We start from the raw sequence: 26,508 nt of genomic DNA, 5'->3' as shown, positions 1-26,508 counted from the left end.
CACCATACACACACATATAAACCTATCAGCCACCCCTATGGCAGGCCCTATCAATCCTGAGGGCAGGGTGCGTAGTTTACTATGTGAGGGGGTGCCTCTGCCTGAGCAGGGCCCCTCTGCAGCTACCAGAGTCTATTCTCTGTGGCTGTTTGTGGATACGGTTAAACCATATACTCTTAAGTGCATTAAAATGCTAACTTTGGAATGACTGCATCAAAACATGTCATGTTTGGTGTCAAACAACTTGGAATCATACCCCCACATCAGCCCATGATGTGGGAGCATGATCCCACCCTTCTAGAGGGGATGACATGTAAAACAATAGAAATCCTATAAATGGATGCCACCAGCACAGACACTGGGCTGCCCTCCTGCTGCTGACTGAAACTCGCAGTGGTGGAGGCCCAACAAAAGGCATCCTGTCACAGGGAGGTGTCACCACCTTCCAGACAGGATTTAGTGTATTGGAGCTGGGTGGGTGCACTCCTAGAGTGCTTTGAAGTCCTGCACTGGGGGAGCAGTTGGCTCCTCTGTGCATATGCCAACTCAAACCGGTTCAGGGGCTACCTGTCCCTGCTCTGGCGCGAAACTGTACAAAGGGAAGTGGGTGTAACCACCCCCTCTCCTGACCCTCCTAGAGGAGTGGTCATAGAGCTAGTCCCTCTCCTATCTTCACTATAAGATAGCAAGCATTGCCCTTACAAATCAGATAACCCTGGACGACGCTCTACAAAGAAGAATCCTGGTCCTTCGACATTACCTTTGGGAGACAGAAGAATGTCCCTTGGAGCCAAGGAGTGACTCCCCTGCTTGGCAGGCATCAAAACCCTTAATCAACAGTTGCAAACTTTCCCGCTCCCGCTGAAGTCCTAAGTCCCTGCAACCCCAGAAGCAGATTTCCTGACCTTTCAATGGCCATTTTGAGTCCCCAGTGAAGCTGTGGCGTCTGGACTCTACGAGTGACGAGGAACAGCAATACCTGGGGACCGTGTACTATTGTTGGGTGCAAACCCTAAACCACATTCTATGAACTTGTGCATTGGACCATTTGTGGCCCAAGCCCCCAGCAGGTCTTGCACCAAAAATTAGCAGCCTACCCCGTCCCAAGTGACCGTGGGCTCCTGTGAAGCATTTCCTGTGGCGGCATCTTTGCGATCACTTGCCTGTTAGCTAGTGGGTCCCCTGAAGACTTTCTCAACTACTCAAAGGACTTTCCTGGTTTCTCCGGGCCTGCCCTCACTTACCTTTGCTGGGTGAGTCCATCAGACCTTGCTGGTCTGCACCAATGACTTTCTTCAGTCTACCCAAGACTTGCATTTTCCAAGGCTTGTTGGCTCCAATCCGGTTGTTGACACTGCCATCAGCTGCAGACGTTGTGGGATACCCCAAATCCAGCTGCTGGTCATCGTCAATCTCTCCTGGACCTTGTGAGTGAAGAGTCAAAACACCATCAACAACCTGAATCGACGCGACATCTGTGGTCATCCATCTCGCTGGCCACCGGTCACTGGCAAGTGACTTTGAACACTGTCCCCTCAATTTTCAGGTCTCATCCATCTTGAATCCACCGTTGGATTCCACCGGACACTTCTTCAGACGACGCAAGCAGCAAGTCTTCTTTGGTCTCCATTGAAAACAGCGACGCGACCTGACACCAAAAGACACCTATGCACCTGGCTTCCCTGGGTGAGGTAACTCGTGCACTCCGGTGCCCAAGTGTGTGTTGGCTCTCGAAATACTTACCTTGTAAGTGGCTTGCTTGTAGTCTTCCTAGAAGTACCCTAGAACTGTAAAAATCTAACCGTGACTTGCACCATTCTAACCAATAGGAAACCCGTGACTGTGTTCACACACTGCACGTGTCTCCTGTGGGCCTGTTACTTACATGCTAACACTGCAGTAGTGAAGCCCCAGCGATTCCCCAGGCCCTAGGCCTTGTTATTTTGAAAGTCGACATCCTTATACTACTTTCTTAGTATATGGTCTGGTACACCCCTAGGGCCCCAGCCATATTTGTGCTTAATTTATTGTGAAATGTTGACATATTGAATGTGTACCTGGTTCTAATCTCATAAAGAGATTAGTAGAGTGTGTCTAGTAATAAATACATATATATTTGATATATATATACCTGTGTGGTGTCCTTTCATTTGGTAATTCAAGAGATTATAAGGTAAAACAAGCTGCTTTACATTCCTCTGAGACTTAGCATGAAGGCTGCTCTCCACAGCTACCACTAGGATAGCTTTCTTTAAAATGTTGTCTTAAACCTATCTACCATAAGAGTCGAATTGGACTGGTGCAAGGTGGCCACTACAACTAGTGACCAGCATATGCCAGGCCAACTTCTCACAATATTTGTGCAATTTTTCCTGTCCCGGTTGCCATTTTTGTGTGTACAAAAAAAAGGCAAATAAAGGAAAAAATATAAAAAGGAAAAAAAAAAGGTTCCTGTTGGAAACACCTTTTACAATTCGTGCATGACTGGTGCATGAATGTTACAATGAGTACGGAGTGGTGCCTTGGTGAGTCTATGAATGCATGGGTAGTGCCTGGGTAATTTAATGGCTGCATGGGTGGTACCTGGATGATTGGATGAGTGCATAGGACCTACCTGGGTAACTAGATGAGTGCATGGGTATTGTCTGGGTGATTGGGTGAGTGCATGGGTATTGCCTGGGTGTATGGGTGAGTACATGGGTAGTACCCATGTGATTGGATGAGTGCATGGGTAGTGCCTGGTGACTGTATGAGTGTATGGGTAGTGCCTAGGTGACTGTATGAGTGCATGAGTAGTGCCAGGGTGATTCCATGAGTGCATGGGTAGTAGCTGGGTAAATGGATGAGTGCATGGGTAGTGACTGGGTGATTGGATGAGTGCATGCATAGTGCCTGGGTGATTGGATGAGTGCATGGGTAGTGCCTGGGTGATATAACCGGACTATACCCAACGGGTCCAGGACCAAAGAAAAACATTCCTGGCAGTCAAGCAGAGACTATGAGACCTCAACATGAAATACAGTCTCATGTTCCCTTGCAAAACTACGAGTGGAGAACAAAAGGCGTGCCTGGTTTTTCTTCACAGCGGCTGAGGCAAGTGACCAGCTAGACTCCAGGGGGGATATGGGAGCCTCTCTGGTTCCATCGAATGGATCTACGAGATCATCAGTGATGGGAAGACAGAACCGGGATCAGCAAAAGATAACCCAACAACAGCCACAGAAAGGAAGCGTTAGCCTGGGTCGGATCCAAGTGTGCCCTGATGGTACAGTGCAGGCCTCGGACTTGGAGATGTTGGTGGAATCCGATGCGGCGACACAGGATCATGTCATAGACCCCAGCTGCTCAGGGAACACAGACAAATGAACTTTAAAAAATGGCCTAAATGAAGGAACGTACAGATAAGTTCTCCAAAACTTGAATAAGGGGAGAGGAACATATATGTAAAGCACAGTAAATATAGAGTTTTCTGTTTTCTTGTGCTTAGATTGACACTTACAAGATGTGAACTGTCGATGGGGGCTGACCTCCCATAGAGGTTGGAATCTGTATGGGGAGCTTGAGGTCTCTCCTTGCACCCCGACGGCTACCAGTCCACTGGCAAAGCAACACTACAATGAGACACCTACCCACACACCCAATATTGCAAGAAGAGAAGCATACATAGTCCCATCAATGGGGGTGTGGATTTAGGTTATGTGTGGATGTTGGGGGGGAGGGGGGAGATGGGGCAGCATGTGCAAGTTACTGTTCTACATCGGAAAATGGAGAATGGGACTCAAAAGACTCCCAAAGTGGAGGGGTGTAGGAGGGGACAATCCAAATGGTTATGTTTTGAAATGTTTGGGGATGTTTTTAATGTTGTGTCTGGAAACTCGATATCGCAATCAAATGCAGGGGGAGTGGAATGGGAAAGACTGCCAACATGATGATGGGTGTGGGGTTTGAAGAGCGTTGGATATCCAAACAATAGCAGCACAATTACTGAAACTTACTACCTGGAACATTCGGGAATAGCAGGCTTTGAGAAAAGATGAAGGATATTTGCCTTCTTAAAACAATATTGGGTGGCACAGGCCTGGTTACAGGAGACACATATATGGGGACACTGTCCGGAGCATTCATAGGAGGTGGAGGGGGTAGTTATATGCTACCTCATACTATGGATTTGCGAGAGGAGCACTTATATGGGTGGCACTTGGGATCCCCTTTCAGCACCTTTACCATGCTCTGGACCCTGAGGGTCGGTACGTGAACTTACATGGAAAATGGGAGGGAAGGGAGTTATGCATTATTAACATATACGCCCCTAACTCAGATTGCCCAGATTTTTTTCCGGCGGTCCTGGAGGCAAAGTCGCCCTATGTAGGGGCGGAGATTGTCCTAGCAGGAGACTTTAATTGTGTCTTCGATGAATCGTTAGATAGCGAGCCCCCATGTGATAATACTAAACCACAAATGTTGGCGTCCCTGCGGGATCTGATGTAGGGTCTACAGCTCTGGGATGAATGGAGGGCTCGTAACCCACTGAAAAGAGTGTTCACCTGTCAGACACCTGCGACTAATACTTTTAGTCATATAGATTACTGATGCCTATCACCCGAGCTGTCTGCTGAGGCAACTGAGGTGTTGTATTTACCCTGTTATTTATCAGATCATTTGCCGGTTCTGCTGGCCCTGAAGAGTGGTGAGGGACGCCCAGCGATACCCCTATGGCAACTTAGAGCCGAGGCACTGACGGACCCCCATTTGCTGTGACAGTCTCAGAGGCTATAGCCCAGTACTTTAAAGAACATTGGGGGACAGCGTCTTGTAGATCAATGGGGTGGGAGGCCATGAAGGTGGTAATACGGGGGGTTTGCATAAAGACAACATCTGGGGTCCAGCAACAATTAGAAAAAGATATTCAAACACAACAACACCAGTTGAGTAATATGAGAAGACCCTATACACCACCCCCCAAGGGATGGGAAACTGGTGCACCGCCCGAGATGCTTTATTAGAATCCTGGCGCAGATTGGAAAAATTTACATATACGGCATATCGACAGCGGCTCCACATAGAGGGAGACAAGTCGAGGGCACTCCAATGCGAGACTCGTCAAAACAGAGATGGCAGTAGCCCCAATACTCAAACTAAAGAATGATGTGGGCGACATAGTAGGTATTCAAAAATCAATTTGGAGGGAGAAAGAAGGGCTTAGATCCACTCAGCTTCCTTGTCTCAATATCAAAAAATCAGTTGTAGAGTGGATCACTGGTCCTGGGAAACCAGGGTATTGCATGGACAGTACATTGTACCGTATAAGAAACCCTCATTCACGTTTAGTTGGGATCGAGATTAGCGGTATATCTTGATTCTCCGCTGAATGTGGTCTTCAACGTGATCGCATAATCATTGGGTTAATCCAATGCTTCCTCCACCCGGAGGCTTTAACCACTGGTTATCACAGTAGTGATCGTGAATCAAAAAGAGTGAGGTGATTGTGATAAAGAAAAAAGGTGTATTAAAATTCTCGTAAAGCCAGTAGATATTTTTATTGGTACTGGATTCGAGACCAGGATAAAAATATTCTCGTTGTGCACGTATCTGACTGTTTATGGTCAAGTGCACTGGTTAAAAACTGTGTCTAAAAAAGGTCGACATGTTTCAGCCCTTGTCAGCCCAATCGGGTCTAGCGGGCTTTCTTCAGGACCTGGTGCAAAACAGAGGCCCGTACTGTGGGCTCCCTTGTGGATGTGCGGGAAACTTTTTCCTTTTGAATGCACATTCAATCTAAAACCAATGGATTGAAAATGTATGTGGGAGGAAGGAGAGAAAGAAAGAAAAGGGAAAACATAAAATCATTGTGAATTCATTCTGTATGCAATCATAAAATGGCAAAGCTTTGTTTGTAAGAGACCCCCAATGGGGAACTCCTGGTATGGCAAAGTTCGTCCCTCCTTTACTTGTAAGAAGCAGATCCTGTTCACAATCCATTTTGTCATATTCCCAAAGCAATGATAAACCAAATCTCCGACCAACACCTCATTGTCACAAACGATGTGTATGCTCTGTATACCCCTGTGAGCAAAATAAGGCTGAGGGGTTCGAGAGAATAGCACCTACGAACGTTTTATGAGGGTGGCTGGGATCTCTGTCATCACTTGGGACCAAATCATTAATCAAAATTGAGTCTAGCCTCATTCAATAGTATACGATCTATAAAATTGGTTCAGACAGATTATGCTAGGCGGTACACTCATGTTAACTCTAAACGGAAATAGCTCTCCAGTGAAAGCAAGAGATTAGACTTGTTGACCAGTGCAGCGCATTATTCTGTTCTTGTCAAATGGCTACTCGTCGCGAAAAAGCATAGAAATTCACAGGACAAGGTGAAAAGATGCCGTGATTACCTGGTCTCCTTTGTTACAGGCCACAACGGGTACTCTAGGGGAGTCGCTTCACGCTCTAGTGGTGTTTAAAGAAAGAGTAATGCTTCAAAAGAAAGTTATCTTGGCAATACGTTACGTTTTAGTTCTGTGTTCTCGATTTGTGCTCTCGGCGCTCTCGATCTCCTGCCATTACCTCTTTGGCGTCGGTCTGGGACCTGTGCTGACTCTGCCTCCTAGGACCCGGGAAAGACATTGATTCCGGGTCTGCTAGTTCTTAAGTAGGCGGAGTGGTTATGGACATGGAGAAAAGACTTGGAAAAGAGACTCGTTCGTTTACTGATATGTAAAGTAGAATTCTATTTGTAAGTCGCCAATTTATGATCATATTTTGTAAATTTTCTGACATACAACTTATGTCAAGAATATTCAGTACACAGTAACTGTTGAGCTCAAAGGAGCCGTAAGGCTTCTCTACAATTGTCGTATGTTATCATGTGACATTATTTTGACAGTTGTGAGTGGTGGGGAGTTACTCAATTAGTTAGGATTCCTTGATTTTCCAGGCATATCGTGACTCGGTGGGTCATATGTGCAATTTACTAGTGTGTTGGTCAGTCCCATATTGTTTGGGACCCAGTTCATAGGTATAACGTCTCTGTGCAACAGAGCATTGCGGTCTCTCTTCTGTTGTCCAAGGACGAAGTTGCAGTATTGGTCATAGTGCTGAACTGCAAAGGATCTTGTGAGAGGGGACAAGCGGAAAGGTCGGGCCGCCTAGGTCAGTGCCCATATTGATCATGTTCCTTTCTTGAATTGTCAAAAGAAATGTCAGTTCAAAAGGTTGCTGGAGTTCCCAGTATGCTCTGTGTCGGTGGATGTTAAGGTATCAATCATATGTTTTTAAAGCTGAGCCATGGGATATTGTCGTTCAGTCCTCGTCTGTGTGTCTGGAGACGGTACACCCATCTTTGTTCCTTTTCGAACAGTATCTTTTCTGCATTGGAGTTTTTGTAGGCTAGAGTCTCTAAGATTATCCATTGTAGATCATCTACTGTGTGTCCTTGCTCTATGAAGTGGCAGCTCATCTTTGTGGTCATTTTCTTGCATCTCACATTGCTTCTATGTTCTCCCAGTCTCATTTTGGCTTTTCGTGTGGTCATGCCAATGTATCTTAAACCGCAAGGGCAGGTAATCATATAGATTACATGCGTGGTATTGCAGTTTGTATGTGTTCTGATTGTCCATTTCAGGTCAGGTAGTAGTTGCAATGTTTTAGTTGCTTTTGTTAGGTGACATACTGAGCAGGTGCCACATGGGAAGTGTCCTGTTACGGGTGAGTTGTTCCATGGACCTCGTGGAATTTCATTGATAGTTCTCTCTGGAGGTCTTGTGTGGACGAGTAGATCTTTTAGGTTCCTGGTCCTTCTATTCGAGAACCTCGGTTTCGGTCATTTCAGAGATCCAGAGGTCAGGATCTTCCAGTTTTTGTTTATGATTTTCTTGATGTTATTGGAAGCAGTACTGTAGGTACTCACACAGGTGATCAGATCTGGTGTCGGTTCTTTTGTGATGGTTTCAAGTAGCGCTTCTCTCTGTTGATTTTTGGCCCTCTTACGGCATTTTTCAATGGTCTTTACTGGGTAGTCTCTTGCTTGGAGTTTTTCACTGAGGTCCTTGGCTTGACGTTTGTAGTCTCTCATCTCACTACAATTACGTCTTAACCTGAGGAATTGCCCATAAGGAAGATTGTCTCTTAATGGGTGTGGGTGGAAGCTTTTGTAGGACAAGAGACTATTCTTGGCGGTTGACTTAAAGAACGTTTTTGTGTGTATTGTGTTATTCTTGATGAAGATAGTGACATCAAGAAAGTCCAGACTGTTTGGACTTGCTGTATATGTGAATTTTAACCACATGTCTCTTGCGTTCAGCCAATGGTGAAATTCAGTTAGGGAATCTCTATCCCCTTCCCATATAAGGAGCACATCGTCGATGTAGCGTTTCCAGAAAACTATTCTGTTTCGAAAAGGGTTCGAAATGTCAAAGATATGGTTCGTCTCAAAGTCACTGACATACAGCCCTGCCACACTAGGCGCAAAGGTGCTCCCCATAGATGTTCCGTGGCACTGTTTGTAAATTGTTTTATTGTATTGGAAGTGGTTCTCCGTTAGTGCTAATCTGCAGCATTCAAGTACAAAGTGTCGTGGTGTTCTGTGCTCCCATTGTTGGTTGAATAGAAGTGCCTCTAGAGTCTCTAGAGTCTTCTGTTGGGGCAGGCTTGTATATAAGCTTTCAACGTCTAGACCAACCAGAAGCATCCTGTCTTCAGAAAATTGTAGATTCTGGAGAAGGTTCAAAAGGTTTTTTGTATCTTTCAAGTAGGTGGCGGTCTGCTGTACTAATGGTTTTAAATAGTAATCAGCGAATTGCGATAATGGTTCTAGGATAGACCCTATTCCCGAAACGATAGGGCGACCTGGAGGTGGTCGTTTCTCCTTATGGATTTTGGGAAGGGAATAGAAGTACGGCATTCGGGGGGATCTGGTCAGTAGGAAATCTGCTTCTGATTTTGAAATCCAGTTATTGGTCTCTGCTTCATCGACCATTAATGCGATCGTGTTCTGTAGGCGTGGGATCTATAGTGATCACTTGGTAGAATTTGGTGTCGCTTAGAAGGTCTATACATTGTAAATGTAAATGTAAATGTTGTAGACTTGTAAAGCGCACAGCTACCCCAGCAACGGGGTGTCCCGGCGCTGTAGACCGCTGGGGAACCCGTCCTGGCTATCCCTGTGAGATGGTCCCTTTCTGGGTATCTCCAAGGTGAAACCAGGCATCCCCGGCGTCTGTGGGGGGCCGTTGTAGAGATGAGGCAAGCTTAATGCCCAGAGTTGCCGAGTGTGTTCCTGGTTAGAGTAGGTACCGAGGCGAGAATTATCGAGTCCGTTTTGACCCTGGTCCACGACCCTGCCGCGTCGGGAATTGAACCCTGGTCCCTGGCCGATTCTCTGCTTACGGGTCTGCCGCCTCTAACTAGTGAGCCACACCTCTCTTTACTTAGTAGCACGATACCCCCACCTTTATCTGCTGGTTTGATTACCAGTTCGCTGTTCAGACGTAATGAGTCTAATGCTTTTTGTTCAGCTTTTGAAAAATTGATGAAAGGTTTATTGGCGGCATTTTTGAGATCTTCAACTTCCTTCATTACTGCCTGTTCAAAGGCAAGGATCTCCACTGGAACCTGATGGTTCAGTAGGCAAAAATTCGATTTGCGACGAAGTGTTGTGTCTGCATCTTTGGGTGTTTCTTCTTGGTTACTGAAAAAGGCTTTCAGCTTAATTGTTCTGCAGAAATCTGCCATTTCACATTGCAATTTAAATAAATCAAGTGGGGGTGTGGGGACATAGCTGAGGCCTTTGTTGAGGACGTCTTCCTGTTCTCTCGTAAGTGTGATGTCGGTCAAGTTGAAGACAAGGTTGTCGCACTGGTCCCTGGTTTTGCATTCGTCATGCTTCTCGTGTGTACCTGACGTTCTTGGTCGAACCAGGTCACTCCTTTCCGTCTCGTTCTGTTGTTCGGTTGGCCTCTCCCTAAAAAAGGCGGCCTATGTGTATAGCTCTGTCCCATCTCTTGTGGTGTTGGGTTCCCCATAGGAGCAGGGGGGATTGGGTAGAAGGCGTTTGCCCAGCTTTGAAGGTTCGGATTGAATGTATTAAAGGCGATAGGATGTGGCTGTGGGCCAAAGTAAGGGTTGAACCAGTTGTTTGATCTCCTCCTGTTTTGGCGTCTGTATTGGCCTCTGTTTCTTCTTGGTGTGTATGATTCATCGCCGCTCCAATATGATCCATTTGAGGAGCTCATACTCGAGTTGCTTAGGTTGTCCGTTGTGCTGTCCGGAATCTTATAGTCATCCGCACTATATGGATGCATCCGTTCCATGGAGAATTTTTTAAGGTCTTTCCCTAGTTTCTGAATTTTATTATTTGTGATGTAATCTTTAGTTTCGTTAATCTCCTTGTTAATCTCTTCCAATCGTTTCTTGTAAACTGTCAGTTGTACCATGTTTTTCAATTTGGTCTCGATAACTTGGATTTTGATGGTAAGTTCTTCTGTAAGCCTCGTGGCTGTCTTGATAATCAACACTAGATAGTCTCTTGTGCACTTCCAGGAGATGGAAGACCAGTCTTTGCGAAAGACCAGGTCATTCAGAAAGATGCGTGGGGCATTGTTTACCCAAAGTCCTCTTGGTGCCGCGTTAGCGCGTAGATATTCTGTCATTATTACGCCATGAATAGCTGTTCGTACTTGCTCTTTTTTGATCTCTGAGAGTTCTTCCCAGTCGGTGGTTTGGGCCAAGGTTTGCGTGAGGTCTTTATCCTGCAAGAGTGACGGGAGGGACAGAATTGCGTTGATTTCTTCTGTAGAATAACTTAAGCCTAGATTGTCGGCCATGTTTAATGTTCACCAGAAGAAAAATGGGTATGGTTCGTGTTTATTTATGGAGAAAAACTCCCACAGCTGCACGCTGCTAAATTATTCAAAAATCAATTTGGAGGGAGAAAGAAGGGCTTAGATCCACTCAGCTTCCTTGTCTCAATATCAAAAAATCAGTTGTAGAGTGGATCACTGGTCCTGGGAAACCAGGGTATTGCATGGACAGTACATTGTACCGTATAAGAAACCCTCATTCACGTTTAGTTGGGATCGAGATTAGCGGTATATCTTGATTCTCCGCTGAATGTGGTCTTCAACGTGATCGCATAATCATTGGGTTAATCCAATGCTTCCTCCACCCGGAGGCTTTAACCACTGGTTATCACAGTAGTGATCGTGAATCAAAAAGAGTGAGGTGATTGTGATAAAGAAAAAAGGTGTATTAAAATTCTCGTAAAGCCAGTAGATATTTTTATTGGTACTGGATTCGAGACCAGGATAAAAATATTCTCGTTGTGCACGTATCTGACTGTTTATGGTCAAGTGCACTGGTTAAAAACTGTGTCCAAAAAAGGTCGACATGTTTCAGCCCTTGTCAGCCCAATTGGGTCTAGCGGGCTTTCTTCAGGACCTGGTGCAAAACAGAGGCCCGTACTGTGGGCTCCCTTGTGGATGTGCGGGAAACTTTTTCCTTTTGAATGCACATTCAATCTAAAACCAATGGATTGAAAATGTTTGTGGGAGGAAGGAGAGAAAGAAAGAAAAGGGAAAACATAAAATCATTGTGAATTCATTCTGTATGCAATCATAAAATGGCAAAGCTTTGTTTGTAAGAGACCCCCAATGGGGAACTCCTGGTATGGCAAAGTTCGTCCCTCCTTTACTTGTAAGAAGCAGATCCTGTTCACAATCCATTTTGTCATATTCCCAAAGCAATGATAAACCAAATCTCCGACCAACACCTCATTGTCACAAACGATGTGTATGCTCTGTATACCCCTGTGAGCAAAATAAGGCTGAGGGGTTCGAGAGAATAGCACCTACGAACGTTTTATGAGGGTGGCTGGGATCTCTGTCATCACTTGGGACCAAATCATTAATCAAAATTGAGTCTGGCCTCATTCAATAGTATACGATCTATAAAATTGGTTCAGACAGATTATGCTAGGCGGTACACTCATGTTAACTCTAAACGGAAATAGCTCTCCAGTGAAAGCAAGAGATTAGACTTGTTGACCAGTGCAGCGCATTATTCTGTTCTTGTCAAATGGCTACTCGTCGCGAAAAAGCATAGAAATACACAGGACAAGGTGAAAAGATGCCGTGATTACCTGGTCTCCTTTGTTACAGGCCACAACGGGTACTCTAGGGGAGTCGCTTCACGCTCTAGTGGTGTTTAAAGAAAGAGTAATGCTTCAAAAGAAAGTTATCTTGGCAATACGTTACGTTTTAGTTCTGTGTTCTCGATTTGTGCTCTCGGCGCTCTCGATCTCCTGCCATTACTGATATGTAAAGTAGAATTCTATTTGTAAGTCGCCAATTTATGATCATATTTTGTAAATTTTCTGACATACAGTAAACGAACGAGTCTCTTTTCCAAGTCTTTTCTCCATGTCCATAACCACTCCGCCTACTTAAGAACTAGCAGACCCGGAATCAATGTCTTTCCCGGGTCCTAGGAGGCAGAGTCAGCACAGGTCCCAGACCGACGCCAAAGAGGTAATGGCAGGAGATCGAGAGCGCCGAGAGCACAAATCGAGAACACAGAACTAAAACGTAACGTATTGCCAAGATAACTTTCTTTTGAAGCATTACTCTTTCTTTAAACACCACTAGAGCGTGAAGCGACTCCCCTAGAGTACCCGTTGTGGCCTGTAACAAAGGAGACCAGGTAATCACGGCATCTTTTCACCTTGTCCTGTGTATTTCTATGCTTTTTCGCGACGAGTAGCCATTTGACAAGAACAGAATAATGCGCTGCACTGGTCAACAAGTCTAATCTCTTGCTTTCACTGGAGAGCTATTTCCGTTTAGAGTTAACATGAGTGTACCGCCTAGCATAATCTGTCTGAACCAATTTTATAGATCGTATACTATTGAATGAGGCCAGACTCAATTTTGATTAATGATTTGGTCCCAAGTGATGACAGAGATCCCAGCCACCCTCATAAAACGTTCGTAGGTGCTATTCTCTCGAACCCCTCAGCCTTATTTTGCTCACAGGGGTATACAGAGCATACACATCGTTTGTGACAATGAGGTGTTGGTCGGAGATTTGGTTTATCATTGCTTTGGGAATATGACAAAATGGATTGTGAACAGGATCTGCTTCTTACAAGTAAAGGAGGGACGAACTTTGCCATACCAGGAGTTCCCCATTGGGGGTCTCTTACAAACAAAGCTTTGCCATTTTATGATTGCATACAGAATGAATTCACAATGATTTTATGTTTTCCCTTTTCTTTCTTTCTCTCCTTCCTCCCACAAACATTTTCAATCCATTGGTTTTAGATTGAATGTGCATTCAAAAGGAAAAAGTTTCCCGCACATCCACAAGGGAGCCCACAGTACGGGCCTCTGTTTTGCACCAGGTCCTGAAGAAAGCCCGCTAGACCCGATTGGGCTGACAAGGGCTGAAACATGTCGACCTTTTTTGGACACAGTTTTTAACCAGTGCACTTGACCATAAACAGTCAGATACGTGCACAACGAGAATATTTTTATCCTGGTCTCGAATCCAGTACCAATAAAAATATCTACTGGCTTTACGAGAATTTTAATACACCTTTTTTCTTTATCACAATCACCTCACTCTTTTTGATTCACGATCACTACTGTGATAACCAGTGGTTAAAGCCTCCGGGTGGAGGAAGCATTGGATTAACCCAATGATTATGCGATCACGTTGAAGACCACATTCAGCGGAGAATCAAGATATACCGCTAATCTCGATCCCAACTAAACGTGAATGAGGGTTTCTTATACGGTACAATGTACTGTCCATGCAATACCCTGGTTTCCCAGGACCAGTGATCCACTCTACAACTGATTTTTCGACATAGTAGGTACCCATGAGGGCGATCATTGACACATTGGCTGGACACCTAGCCGCGGTATATCAGAATAAACTTTCCCTACCCAAAGAAGCAATAAGTGCTTTCTTAGAAAAGATAGACCTGCCACGCCTAGAACAGGCGACAGTAAACACTCTTGGGCGCCAATCACAAAGCAAGAAATACTAGCTGTCATCAGAGGTCTTAAACCTGCAAAGTGCCCCAGAAGTGATAGACTTCTGGCTGAATTTTATTAACGGTTTGCCCCGATGCTGGCTGACCACTTATTGGAAGTCTATAATGAGGCACTGGAGAGACGGTCCTTGCCAACAACCATACAGGAGACAGTGGTGACTATGATACTAAAACAAGACAAGGACCCCCCACAACCGGGCTACTCCAGGCCTATCTCACTTTTAAACTTAGACGCTAAGCTCCTGAGCGGCAAATTGACGGCCACATTGCTGCCGCGTGTGCCCCAGCTCATACACCCCGACCAAGCCGGGTATACACCAAGACGGAACACTACTCAGAATTTATGTAGATTGACACATGTACTTCTGACCGAGGACTTGGCACTGGCAATGCTTGATATCGAACAAGCGTTCTATTCAGTGGAATGGGAGTATGTCTGGGCAGTCTTTTGGAGGATGGGTGTGAGACAGGGGTTCATTCAATTGGTCCAACTATTATATACAAAACCAACGGTCCGGATACGCCTTCGAGGGACGGTGCTGGAACAGTTTACACTAACAATGGGCACACAACAGGGTTTCCCCTTGTCCCCGCTCCTATTTGTGATGGCAATGGAGCCTTTGGCAGCCAAGCTAAGAGAGAAAAAGGGAAGGTGGGGAGTTTGCTTGGGAGACAGTAACCATGTGATCTCACTATATGCAGATATGATATACATAAGCCAGCCAGGTAGGGCGGTGCCGGTGCTTCTCGGAGAGTTGGGAGAATTTGGGGCGCTTTCTGGACTCCACATTGATCCAGGAAAATCGAAACTAATCCTGATGAGAAGTCCGACAGGGGTGGCGGTGGATGACTTGCCAGCTGTGGGTCTGCCTTGGGTGTCAGAAGGTGTAAAATGCCTAGGAGTTAGGTTGATGTATACAGCCCCGGTATACCTGGAGAATAACATAGGGAGGGTAATAGAGGGTATCCATAACTCCATAAGATTTTGGAAAGAGTTACCTCTCTCCTTGATGGGAAGAGTGCTGATTATAAAAATGATCATTTTGCAGCGCTGCCTTTATGCTCTTCAACATTCAACATCAACAAATGAAAATGTATAAAACTAGTCACCCTCCAGAGAAAATAGAAAGATAGAGTAATGGAGGTACCTCGATTAGAGCTCTATTATATGGCCTCACAACTCCAACACGCAGTTCACTGGTGAGAGGAAAACGATAACTGGGAGAAGCGGCTCTTGGCAGGCACTCATGGAGGGACTTCCCTCCTAGAGCTCCTTAGGCTTGGAGTGGGTGTCCCTAGGTTTTACCCTTATGTTGTACAGCACGTGGCTGCGGTCTGGGAGACACTAGTCAAGAAGATGGTTAGGCACACATACTATTCCCCGGATATACTGTTGTGGGTAGTGAAACCCTTTAAAAGGATAGCAGACTCAATGTCCACTCATAAATGGTTGGAGGGAGAGTGCCTCACAAAGGGAGACCTTTATGGCAATGACCAGTTTATCTCTCAAGAGGAGGCTGAAGCCACCTTTAATCTGAAGTCTGGGCAATTCCTGCAAAATCAGAAGATTGCAGTAGTGGCCTGTGAAGTATGGCCTTCCTTTCCCCAGGAGTCTCCTGGTACAGCGGTACTAAAGACATTGCTATACATGGAAGGAGGCCACCGACTGGTGGCACACATCTATAGGGCACTTTGAGATGACCTCCCGACAGAGACCCTCCCGATACAGACAAGATGGGAGGAAGCGATAAACGAGGCCATTACAGAAAGAGAATTGTCAAAAATACACGAAGGAGCAAAGAGGGTAAGCTCCAATGCTTGATTCAGGCTGATACAATATGATATCATACAACAGACATACCTAACACCATCGACCCAAAGTAAAATTTACCCAGAACGCACAAACACATGCCCCAGATGTGGTGTGCCAGAGGCAAAATTCATACACATGGTGTGGGAAGGTCAAGCACTTAACCGGTACTTTGAGGACATTCTAGACCAACTACATATAGCCACGTGAGGATAATACCAAGACAATACAGTCTGTAATTTTGGGGCTGAGTAGGGGATTAATGCAATTGGGGCTGGTGTTGGCAAAGAGTATTATTGCAATCTCATTGTTAAGCCTTGTCCCCCGAAAATGGAGAGTTGGCTGAAAGATATCTGTGAATTGGCAACAGCAGAATTAATTTGCATGAGGAAGGTTAGGAAAGACGATAGGATTGAGGAAGATGCATTAGCATGGACAGCCATGATAACGGATGCCAGCGACTCCCCACTCCGACCGCAGAAGAGAATGGTGGTAGGGATGAATAGAGCAAATAGAGATGACGATGACAGATATAGAGCAGAGATGTCAGGGAATCCACACGCTACACTAGTATTAGGACCCCAAATGACGCAATCATTGACTTGCGAAACCAAGACACTTCTCCTTGCCCGTCTGCATAAGCTTGGCATCATTGGCACTGCTTGGGAGTGGTTAAAATCCTTTCTGGAAAATAGAACTCAACAGGTTTGTATTCCCCCTTTTGTGTCAGCATCTCAAGATCTGCTGACACGAGGTTCCTCAGGCGTCTATTCTTAATCCCCTATTATTCAACCTTTATATGACCCCTCTTATTCAGCTGGCTGAGGATCTGGGTGCCAAAGTGGTTGCCTATGCAGATGATACGTAACTTTTGTTTACCTGGAAGAAACACGAGGTTGACCCATCTCATGTCAAGGCTTGCTTGTCTGCGGTATTCAGCTGGCTTGTGTCGGCTCAGTTAAAATGTAACGCAGACAAAACTGGGATTCTTTTCTTTGGGGAGTTCCCCCCTCTGTTTTGGCATCACTTCTGGCCGACTGAGTCTCCCTGCCCTTCCCCTTCTGGCCATCCTGTGAAAAATCTTGGCATTTGGTTTGATGAGAAGCTTAGTTTTGGTAACCAGATTGGCAAACTTACTGGCATTTGCTTTGGTATTTTAAAACTTCTGCCTAGATTTCTACCACTATTGCCTCTGTCTGCGAAAGAGATAGTTGTCCATGCTCTGGTCACTTCTCGCATAGATTATGCAAATGCACTTTATGCCGGTTTGCCCTGTTACCTTCTGGACAAACTTCAGGTGATTCAGAATGCCGCCGCTCGTCTTCTACTGGATCTTCCTAAGCATTCCATTGTCAGGCATCACTTGCGTAATCTACACTGGCTGCCAGTTAAGGCTAGGATAATTTTTAAGGCTGTAACCATTGCTCACGCTGCACTTTACGAATATGGCCCTGCTTATCTTGGGAAAAGTTTTCAGTTTTATACCCCTGGCAGGTGTCTGCACTCCTCGATTATGCTTCTAGCATCTGTCCCCAGGTTTCGTTTGAAACGTAAGGGTGGAAGTTCTCTGTCCTATCATGCAGCAACTTACTGGAATTCCCTCCCCCTGGATCTATGTAACCTTAAGAATCCCTCCCAGTTTTGGAAAAAGCTAAAAACTTTCTTGTTCAAGTAGCTTGTCCTCTGCTTTTTCTGCTTTGATTTCCTCTGATGCTTAGGCTCGCACCGGGACACTCGATTGAGTAGCTGTGCATGTTATAAATCCTATAAATAATAAATAAATAAAATAGGGAGAGGGGGAAGGGAGTTGCTACTGTTATGTTGACATAGAACTTAAGGCAAGGATGAGAACACCGCAAATAAGGATGCCAATGGTAGACACCAATAAAGGAGACATAATTAATGACAGAGAAAATGCAGGGAGAGGGGAGTAATATGATGACAATGTGTTAATCCTGCCTATGCCTTGCTGTTATAATACAAAATTCTAATAAAGTTGTTGGAAAAAGAAAAAAAAAGAGCTCGATCAATTTCACCTAAACATAGAGCAGGAGTGTTTACATAATAAAGCCTTCTAACAAAAGTTCTCATTATTGAATGGTGTACACCTAGCATTCTAAAATGATGACAGCTGCTTTGACACACTTTTGTTGACAGACAAACTAGTGAGTTTCCTTGTAAATTAGAATGCTTTCTTACTTTGTATGGATCTAATCCTTGCAAAGTAAGTATTTTCTGTTTTAAACATCTGGAAGCAAACATATGGGGGAAATTTCTCAATATATCAATTGATTGTTGACGAATACTACAAACACTACTACAATTCCATTTGTACACAGGGGCCTGTCTACACCTTCCTTGCATCTCCTCTGTAATTTCTTCCTCAACATTTCTAGGTACCATTACTTCCTGTGGAGCAGGAATACCATTTTTTATCTCATAACATCGTCCAGATTCATCTCCTACATACCCTAATGTGTTGTTTTGGAAATAGTCTTCTTCAATAAAGAAAGGCTCAGTACTTGACGTATGGATCCATTCACCACTAAAAACTCTGCAAAAGTTACTCATATTAACAAGTCTTTTCTTTTGGCTCTGTATCCTCATGGACAGTTCCTCATGGACAGTAGTCTCCTCATTACAATTTTGTCCAGTGTCTTCATTCGGTCTAAAACCAAGATAAATAGTTTCCTCTTCAGAGCAAACACCTTATCAACTACACCTTCAACATATTAATTTTGTCTGATTGCTTGTGTTCTTCTTTTATTCTTCTTCATAGATGCTATCAAGTTGTGAATTACTCTTGTGTGGAACATCCTACCTCTGATTTCCTTGGACTGCCTCTACCTTCGGCTTAAAGTCTCTCTTTTTTTCAATGACTTCTTACTTTTCACATCAGAGACTTTTGCGTTTTAGTACTCGGTTTTATAGTTTTCTTTTTCTTTACTTCTTTTTGAACGTTTTCCAGTTGTGCACAAACAATTTTAAGAAATGTCATGGTCCTCTTAAAAGCAAGTTTTTTCTCTTTGACCATTTTTCTGCATTTTGCCCCTTTTGTTTCCTAATTCTAAGGAGACGCTCAATTTGCTGCTGCTTCTTTCGTCTCTGACTTTTTGCTGGCATGGTAATTCTGTGTAGATAACTAGATATTGATGTCTGAAAACAAAAATAGAAAAGTACATTCATCACTTAATTATATGGTGTCACATTACATATTTTAACTATTTAAACATTTAGTTTACAAGAGGATATATAGCCTAGGCAATCTTCAGACTACATGTGTTCACTTGTAAGTACAAAGCACCCATCCTATTAACTACCGACAGCCTACCTTACTGCTCAGTTCTTTGTATGGGTGAGTGAGAGGTTGTTCATACAACTACTCACACACACACTTACTCACTCATAGTTACTCACACACCCTCTCACACACCCATAAACCTACTTATACAGACATTAACTTAAAGGGGCATATCCTATTGTCTAACAAAAGTCTACCTCAGGGGACAGTCATATGGTGTGGAAGAGTAGCTTAAAACTTCACAAGGGCTTTACATATTTGACTTAAATGTGTCAGTTTTTTCACTTATATGTGAATAACTGTGTGAGTCCCTATCAGGAGCTGATATTCCATGATTATGTAAGTTTGTTCGTAAACGGTTGTCTATCTTTGTGATATCTACGGTTCTCTAAATGCGTCTGTAAAATATTGGGCTATTTAAGTGTGTAAGAAACTGCCTTTATTACCACAAGATACATGTCAGTTGTGCCTGTCTGTGTGTGTGAATCTTTTTGAGCTTCTCTAACTATTACGGATTTAAGACTGGGGGTAGGCTGGATGTATAATTGGGCCAAAAAGGGGCAAGATGGCGGCCGCTACTGTGGCCGAGTAAGCTGGTGTTGACGTTCTCTCCCCCCCTGGGAGCAATTTTTCTGACCAATTGCACGCTGTGACCAATACCTGCTTTATCGGATGTTGCTGTGGCGGCTCTGGTGTCTGAATCATGGCTTTCGTCTCCGGACTTTGGTTAGTCGTATCCTTGGTGCGGGTCCACTTGCAGGCTGCTTCGTGTTGGCTCTCCCTTTACGTCAGCCTGAGATATCATCTGCAATGCCGCCTAAGAGCCACACACGGGGGCAGGTTTGGGGCGCTGGGAAGCTTGCAGCGGGAGATCAGTCGGCGGCTCCGGCCCGGCGTTTTCCTCTGAAATCGGCATCAGCGTCAGCGTCGGCGGAGTCAGCTGCTGCCGGGTCACTGACAGCTATTTCATCACCTGGCAGCGTCTCAAGATCCCAAGCATCGGTGTCGGCTATGTTTAAGCCTCGGAAGAGTGCAGCAGGCGGGGGGGTCTTGAGTCCTCCAGCTGTCGCTCCTCTCGATTCTGCCTCTGTTTTTCAAGTGCTTGGAGCCCAGGCAACAGTTGAGGATAATGCTGCTTCTATCTCTCCAGCAGTGATCTCTGGGAGTACTGTAGAGGGGCCTTCTGGAGGGGATCAGCTAGGTGGCGCCGTGGCAGCGCTAGTTCCTGGTTCAAAATCTACCCAGGGCTTAGTTCAGGTACTACAGGGAGTGCTGGGAGATGTCGTTTTTTCTGCCCAGTTACCTAAATTGCATCAGGCTGCTCCCCTTGACGACCCCTCTGCTGCTCGTACTGCTCTCCTACAAATCACCACCGTCCCTCCAGCTGTTGAGATTGAAACGGATGTGGATAATTTTTTTTCGCTTTCAGAACACACTGGTTCATTGGGAGAAGATGGTGGATTGGATAAGGACTGGACAGAGGATGAGGGTAGTGACACTGGTGATTGGCGTGCCAGCGATGTCCTGAATTCTGTGGGTGCTCTTAGTGGTCCTCCTACAGTTCGCAAGGCCCCTACGGATCTTGCTTCAGATACTGGATCGCTGGCATGGGATTACTCTTTCTCGGCACAAGCTGCCCCTCAAAGTACTTCTCAAAATCCAGTGTCTTATCCTCAGGAATTTGAATCAGGCCCCCCCTCGGGGGAAATCTCACTAGCTACAATCTATCAAATAATTATGGCGCATAGAGAGGAGACGCAACAGGAGAGCGCTCGTGCACAGGGGGCATGCTGTAGGGTTCAAAACTCTCTGCGCAGAGTAATTAAGACTTGTACGGACATTGCTTCCAGGGTCACGGAAGCGGAATCTCGGATCTCTACTCTTGAGGACGATCTAGTTATTCATAAAGCCACCGTTGATTCAATTCAGTTACAGAGGGGCGATATCGAAGGGAAATTGATTGATATGGAGAATCGGGCTCGAAGGAATAATCTTAGGGTGCTGGGTGTTCCTGAAGGTTTGGAGGGTCAAGATATGCGCCAGTTCGTCATAGATTTATTCACGGAAGCATTTCCAGAGGTGAAGGAGTGGGACTGGCGGCTGGAGATCCAGCGTGCCCATCGCTTTCCCTTTAAAGTAAAACATCGTTCTGGTCAGGCAGATAATAGACCACGTGCTATTTTAATTTGCTTGCATAATATTTTGGCACGAGAAAGGATTTTTGATTTGGCCAGGCCTGACAGGCAAAGATCTGGGAAGGGATGTCAGTTTTTGGTTAGGCCAGACTTTTGTCCAGCTACAGTGGAGCGGAGGTGGCAGCTCCGCCAGCTGATTGCCCCATTTCAGTTAAAAGGGGCACAAGTTTTTTTGCTGTTTCCCTCCAAACTTAAAGTAATTTCTCATGGCCAGACAAAAATTTTTGAGTCTGAGATACAGGCTAAGGCTTACTTGGACACGTTATAATGACTGCTTAATGTATGTGGAGGTATTTTGAATTTCTGTAACAATAGCAGGTCCAGCTTTTTCTAGCTTCCTGGGTTTTTTTTTTTTTTTGTTATGTATAGTGACTCCTGGGGGGGGGGGGTATCTGTCTATACCGGCTTCTGCATCATTGGGACTTTGTTCCCTGCCCTGTTTGGGGGGAGGTTAGGGTTCGGGTGGGAGGGTGGGTCAGTAGGGGTGAGGGGTGGGAGGGAGGACGGGGGTAGGGTGCATGGTAAAAATAAGCTTGACGGTTATCTCTTTTTTATGACAATCTTGGTTTAAATCAACAAAATAAAAGTATTTTTTCTTTAGGACTTTTCATGTTAATGGATAATGGGTAAAATCTCTATTGCCTCATGGAATGTCTGTGGTCTCAACAACGCGAGGAAGCGTGCCTTATTTGCACAGGTTATTCGTTCTTTTCAGTTAGAGGTACTCTGTCTACAGGAAACCCATGTTCCCTGGAACAATAGAGAGTGTCTTAAAATCCCAGGGTTCGACCTGATAGTATGCTCCCGGCAGTCCTCCACGACAAGGGGGGTGGCTATACTAATGAAGTGTGGGATAGGTTCATGCTCGAGATACAGTCAAGATGTTGGGGGTTGCTGGGCAATTGCGCAGCTTTTGATTAATGGTTTAACCCTCAAATTTTGATTACCCTGATTTACTAGATTTCTTAAATGTTGAGTTGGCTTTGTGGCCCCAACCTATTTGTCTTTGCGGGGACTTTAATATCAATATCTTAGGAAACTTTAATATATTAGGAGGGCAGACTTACTCTGGCCAAAAACCTAGAGTTTATAGAGCCTTACAGGCCCTTGTCCAAGAACATCTCATGACTGATTTATGGTTCTACTACTGCAAAGATAAGGAGGGGACCACCTATTTCTCTGCCCCCCACAAAAAAACAGTCCGATTAGATTATTTTTTTGTTTCGGATCAGTTAGTATCTTCTTCTTCAATTTCAATTCTTCCTAGGATATTGTCAGATCATAACCCTTTGGTTATCAAATGCAACATATTAGCAGATAGGAGCACTTTAAGGTCTTGGACTTTTGAGCGGAAACTACTTTTGGATTCTAAATATATTGATCATATGAGACCTAGGGCAACTGAATTTTTGAATAGTAATAGAGGCTCGGCCCCCAATAGCATACTTTGGGACTCGTTCAAAGCTGCCATCCGTGGGGAAACTAAAAGCTTCTCTTTTTTTCGGCAAAAACAAATAAAAGATCAAATCAAGGATCCGCTTGATCAATTACGCAGAGCTGAAATCCTACTTACCACTATAATTAGGGAGGGAGGGGACATTACCCCAATCCAAACTCAGGTAGCACGGATCAAAGTGTCAGTGCAGGAGTTTTTCGGGCAGGACCTGGCGGCCAAATACCTACAGTTCCGCTCGACAATGTTTGAGTATGGGGAGAAGTCTGGGCGGGTTCTTGCCAAATGGCTTCAACAACGTGGGTTAACCAACCGCATTACCAGGATTCAGGATCCTTTGGGGGTCACTCATGAGACCCCTGAAGGGGTCCTATCAGTTTTTTCCGAATTCTATCCCTCCTTATACTCTGAGGATGTTACTCTGCATACACTGGACCGTGAATTTGCTGGTTTTATTGAGGGACTGGATACAGTTAAAATTTTGGACCATCAGAAAACGGTTCTGGCGGCCCCAATTCAATGGGATGAAGCGGTTTCAGCAATGAATTCACTGGCCAGTGGGAAGGCTGCGGGACCCGACCTTATCCCTTTGGAGTTTTATTGCACATTTCGATCAGAAATACAGGTGGACTTTTTATGGATTTTGAGAGATGCCCAACGAGGGATTATTCCAGACTCTTGGCGTTTTACTTCTATTATTTTGCTAAAAAAAAAGGACAAACCTGAGCTGGATCCCGCCTCTTTTCGTCCGATCTCGCTAATAAATACTGACAGCAAAATCTATTCAAAGATTCCGGCGGCTAGATTGGCCTTGGTCATATCCCCCTTGGTCTCGATTCGTCAGCATGGATTTATTCCCGGAAGGGACACGGCGGACCAGGCGTTCGACAGGGTAGCTTGGGAATTTCTATGGAGGGTTCTTCGTTGGAAGGCCTTCTCCCCGAATTTTGTTCAGGCTCTCCAATCACTCTATACCGCTCCTCAAGCATGTTTGTCAATTTCAGGGAACCTTTCAAGACCATTTGCAATAAACAGAGGCACTAGACAGGGTTGTCCCTGCTCGCCCCTGTTATTTGCTCTATATATCGACACTTTCTTAAGTTCAATAGAGCTCTCTAGTAAGATCCTACCCGTCGAGATCAACGCGGTTGATTTCTAGGCATTAGCTTATGCTGATGACATTATAATCTTAACGAGGGATGTGTCTTCGGCATTCTTCGCTATTAAGAACTTAGCGCAGAGTTTTGGACGGCTCTCAGGGTACAAACTCAACGTCCAGAAAACCCAGATTATCCAGTCATCATCTATGGTACTTACGGAAATTCCGGTGGTACAAACTGCAACGTATTTGGGGGTCAAAATTTCGGCAGCAGTAGAACAGATACCAGATATGAATATTTTACCCATAATCGATGCTGTTAATCTTACTTTACGTAGATTAGATAACCTACATCTTTCCTTATTTGGTAGAAGGAATGTCTTAAAGATGTTGATCTTGCCTAAATTTTTATATATCTTCAGGACCATACCCCTGGAATTTTCGCAGGCGAGCCTTAATAGTGCAGAAAGATGCTGCAATAGATTTATGTGGAGTTATCACATGCCCCGTAGAGCCGCTAAATGGATGGTCCTCACATTGGATAGAGGAGGGTGGTCAGTCCCTAGCCTTTCTCTTTATTATTGGGCTGCCCTACTTCAGCACTTGGCTTCCCCACTATTTGGTCTTCGTGGTTCACTTCCTCTATCTTGCAGTCCCTCTATTTTTGAGATTAGCTTAGGACAAGAGGTTAAGGGGCTGCTCCTCAAGGTCCTCGAGCCGAGCTATTATAAGAAAACAAAATTTAAGGTCATCATAACTATGCACTCTGTTTGGAGGAAGATCTGTCGAAAATGGTAAATACCTAAAATAAATTTTTATACCCCACTGATTGCTGCTAGGCTGTTACCGTCAATCTTCCAAGACTCAACTACAATTAGGTGGGGATCTCATGGTATTCTTATGTTGGGGGATTTACTCTATGAGGGTAAAATGGCCTCCTTCGCATTTCTTAAAGATAAATATGCTTTGGCTTCATGCGATTTTTTTAAGTACTTGAAGTTACGCAGCTATATAGATCGCCTTGTTATCAATTCCCCTAACGCACTAAGTAAGAACTCTCTTATGGAGTTAATTTTAAGGAGGGCCCGTCTGAGTGTTATTTATCAAACCCTTTTAAAGGGCCTCCCCGATGATCTTCCTTCTCAGACGGCAAAACTAGGAGGTAAATTTGGAAAGGCAGATATAGATATTATCCATGTGCTGGACCTGTCTAATTCTGTATTGATTTCGGGAAGTTTACGTTCACAAAGTTATATGGCTATGTTTGATTTATATTTTACTCCAGCCAAGATCTCTAGATGGGGAGGAGGTGGTGTTCAGGGGTGTCCTAGATGTGGTCTGGTGGCAGCCAACGATGTCCATATGTTTTTTTCATGTGTTAAACTGCTAAACTTTCTTTATGATATTCAAGTGTTTATTAATAATTCACTTAATATTCAGACAGAACTCTCCCCTGAATTAGTAATTATGGGGTGTGTGACGGATCCAAGTCTGTATAGACCATTTTTTGAATCTGCTTTTCTTTGTATTGCAATGTCCTTAGTTCGTCTATGCATAACTTCCGAATAGATTAACCACTCACCCCCGTCTTTTCTGAATTGGAGGACGAGAATTCTTGCCCTTTATACCCTGGAATCAGCGGTGTTCTTAAAAAGCGGGAGAAGGAGGCGGGATAAGGGTTTAAGGATTTGGGCCCCTTTTTCGGCTTGGTACAACAAGTAACATTCTTTGGGCCTTCTGTTATTTTTCGTTGAGACTATTTGTATTTGGGTTCTTGACTGTAAATTCTTATTTTGTTCTCACTACCACGATTGTCTAAGTTATGTGTTTTTCTTCTTGCTTTTTGTTATGTCAAGCGGAAATAAAAAAAAAATTAAAAAAAAGAAATCGAAGAAAGAAAAAAAAGGATGTATAATTGGGCACATAGGTTTCTATGAGTGCATCTAGCTCTCTGAAACATCCAAGTGCATCTTTTACTTTATAAGCGAATAGCTGCCTGCGCTATGGCCTAGCCTATCTTAGTTTTCACTTATATCTGGTACAAGAACAGTTTACGCCTTGTGCAGCACTTTTAAGGGATAAGACATCTCTACCTGTAAAACTACCTGTCCAAGCTCAAGTATACCAGGCCTGAAACATAATGCAAGGGCTACATGAATGTTTACCATAGTGCATCAAATACTAGAATAAATCTTAAGTTTGTGCCGTTTCCTGTAGAATGCTAAGTGAAGCCTGTGTAATAAAACAAACTGCATGTAATTTAAGTTGATGAAAAAGCAGAGCACAAAGGAACTGTTGTGTTCTGTTTGGTATTTTAAAAAAAAGCTGTCACTCGTGAGACTGCAGAAAATGACTCTTTTTTTGCACTCACTGAAGTTGAGCTGTTTTGTGTTAGTGCCACCTGGATACATGACAATTCTATAATCAAGCGGGACGTTACTGAATTATTCACTAGGAATGGCTCTGATGTGACTGGAGAACAGATTGATCACCTTCCACAGACTGGAAGCTAGATGCGTTATTCAAAAGAGGTATATTACGGGGGTTTGTGCTGTGCAGTAGTGGGGTCTTGTGTTTCTTTCATGCACACACTATTT

This window comes from Triturus cristatus, chromosome 8 (genome assembly GCF_964204655.1).
Source record: "Triturus cristatus chromosome 8, aTriCri1.1, whole genome shotgun sequence".
Classification (NCBI taxonomy): Eukaryota; Metazoa; Chordata; class Amphibia; order Caudata; family Salamandridae; genus Triturus; species Triturus cristatus.
Note: the sequence above shows the minus strand (reverse complement) of the source record.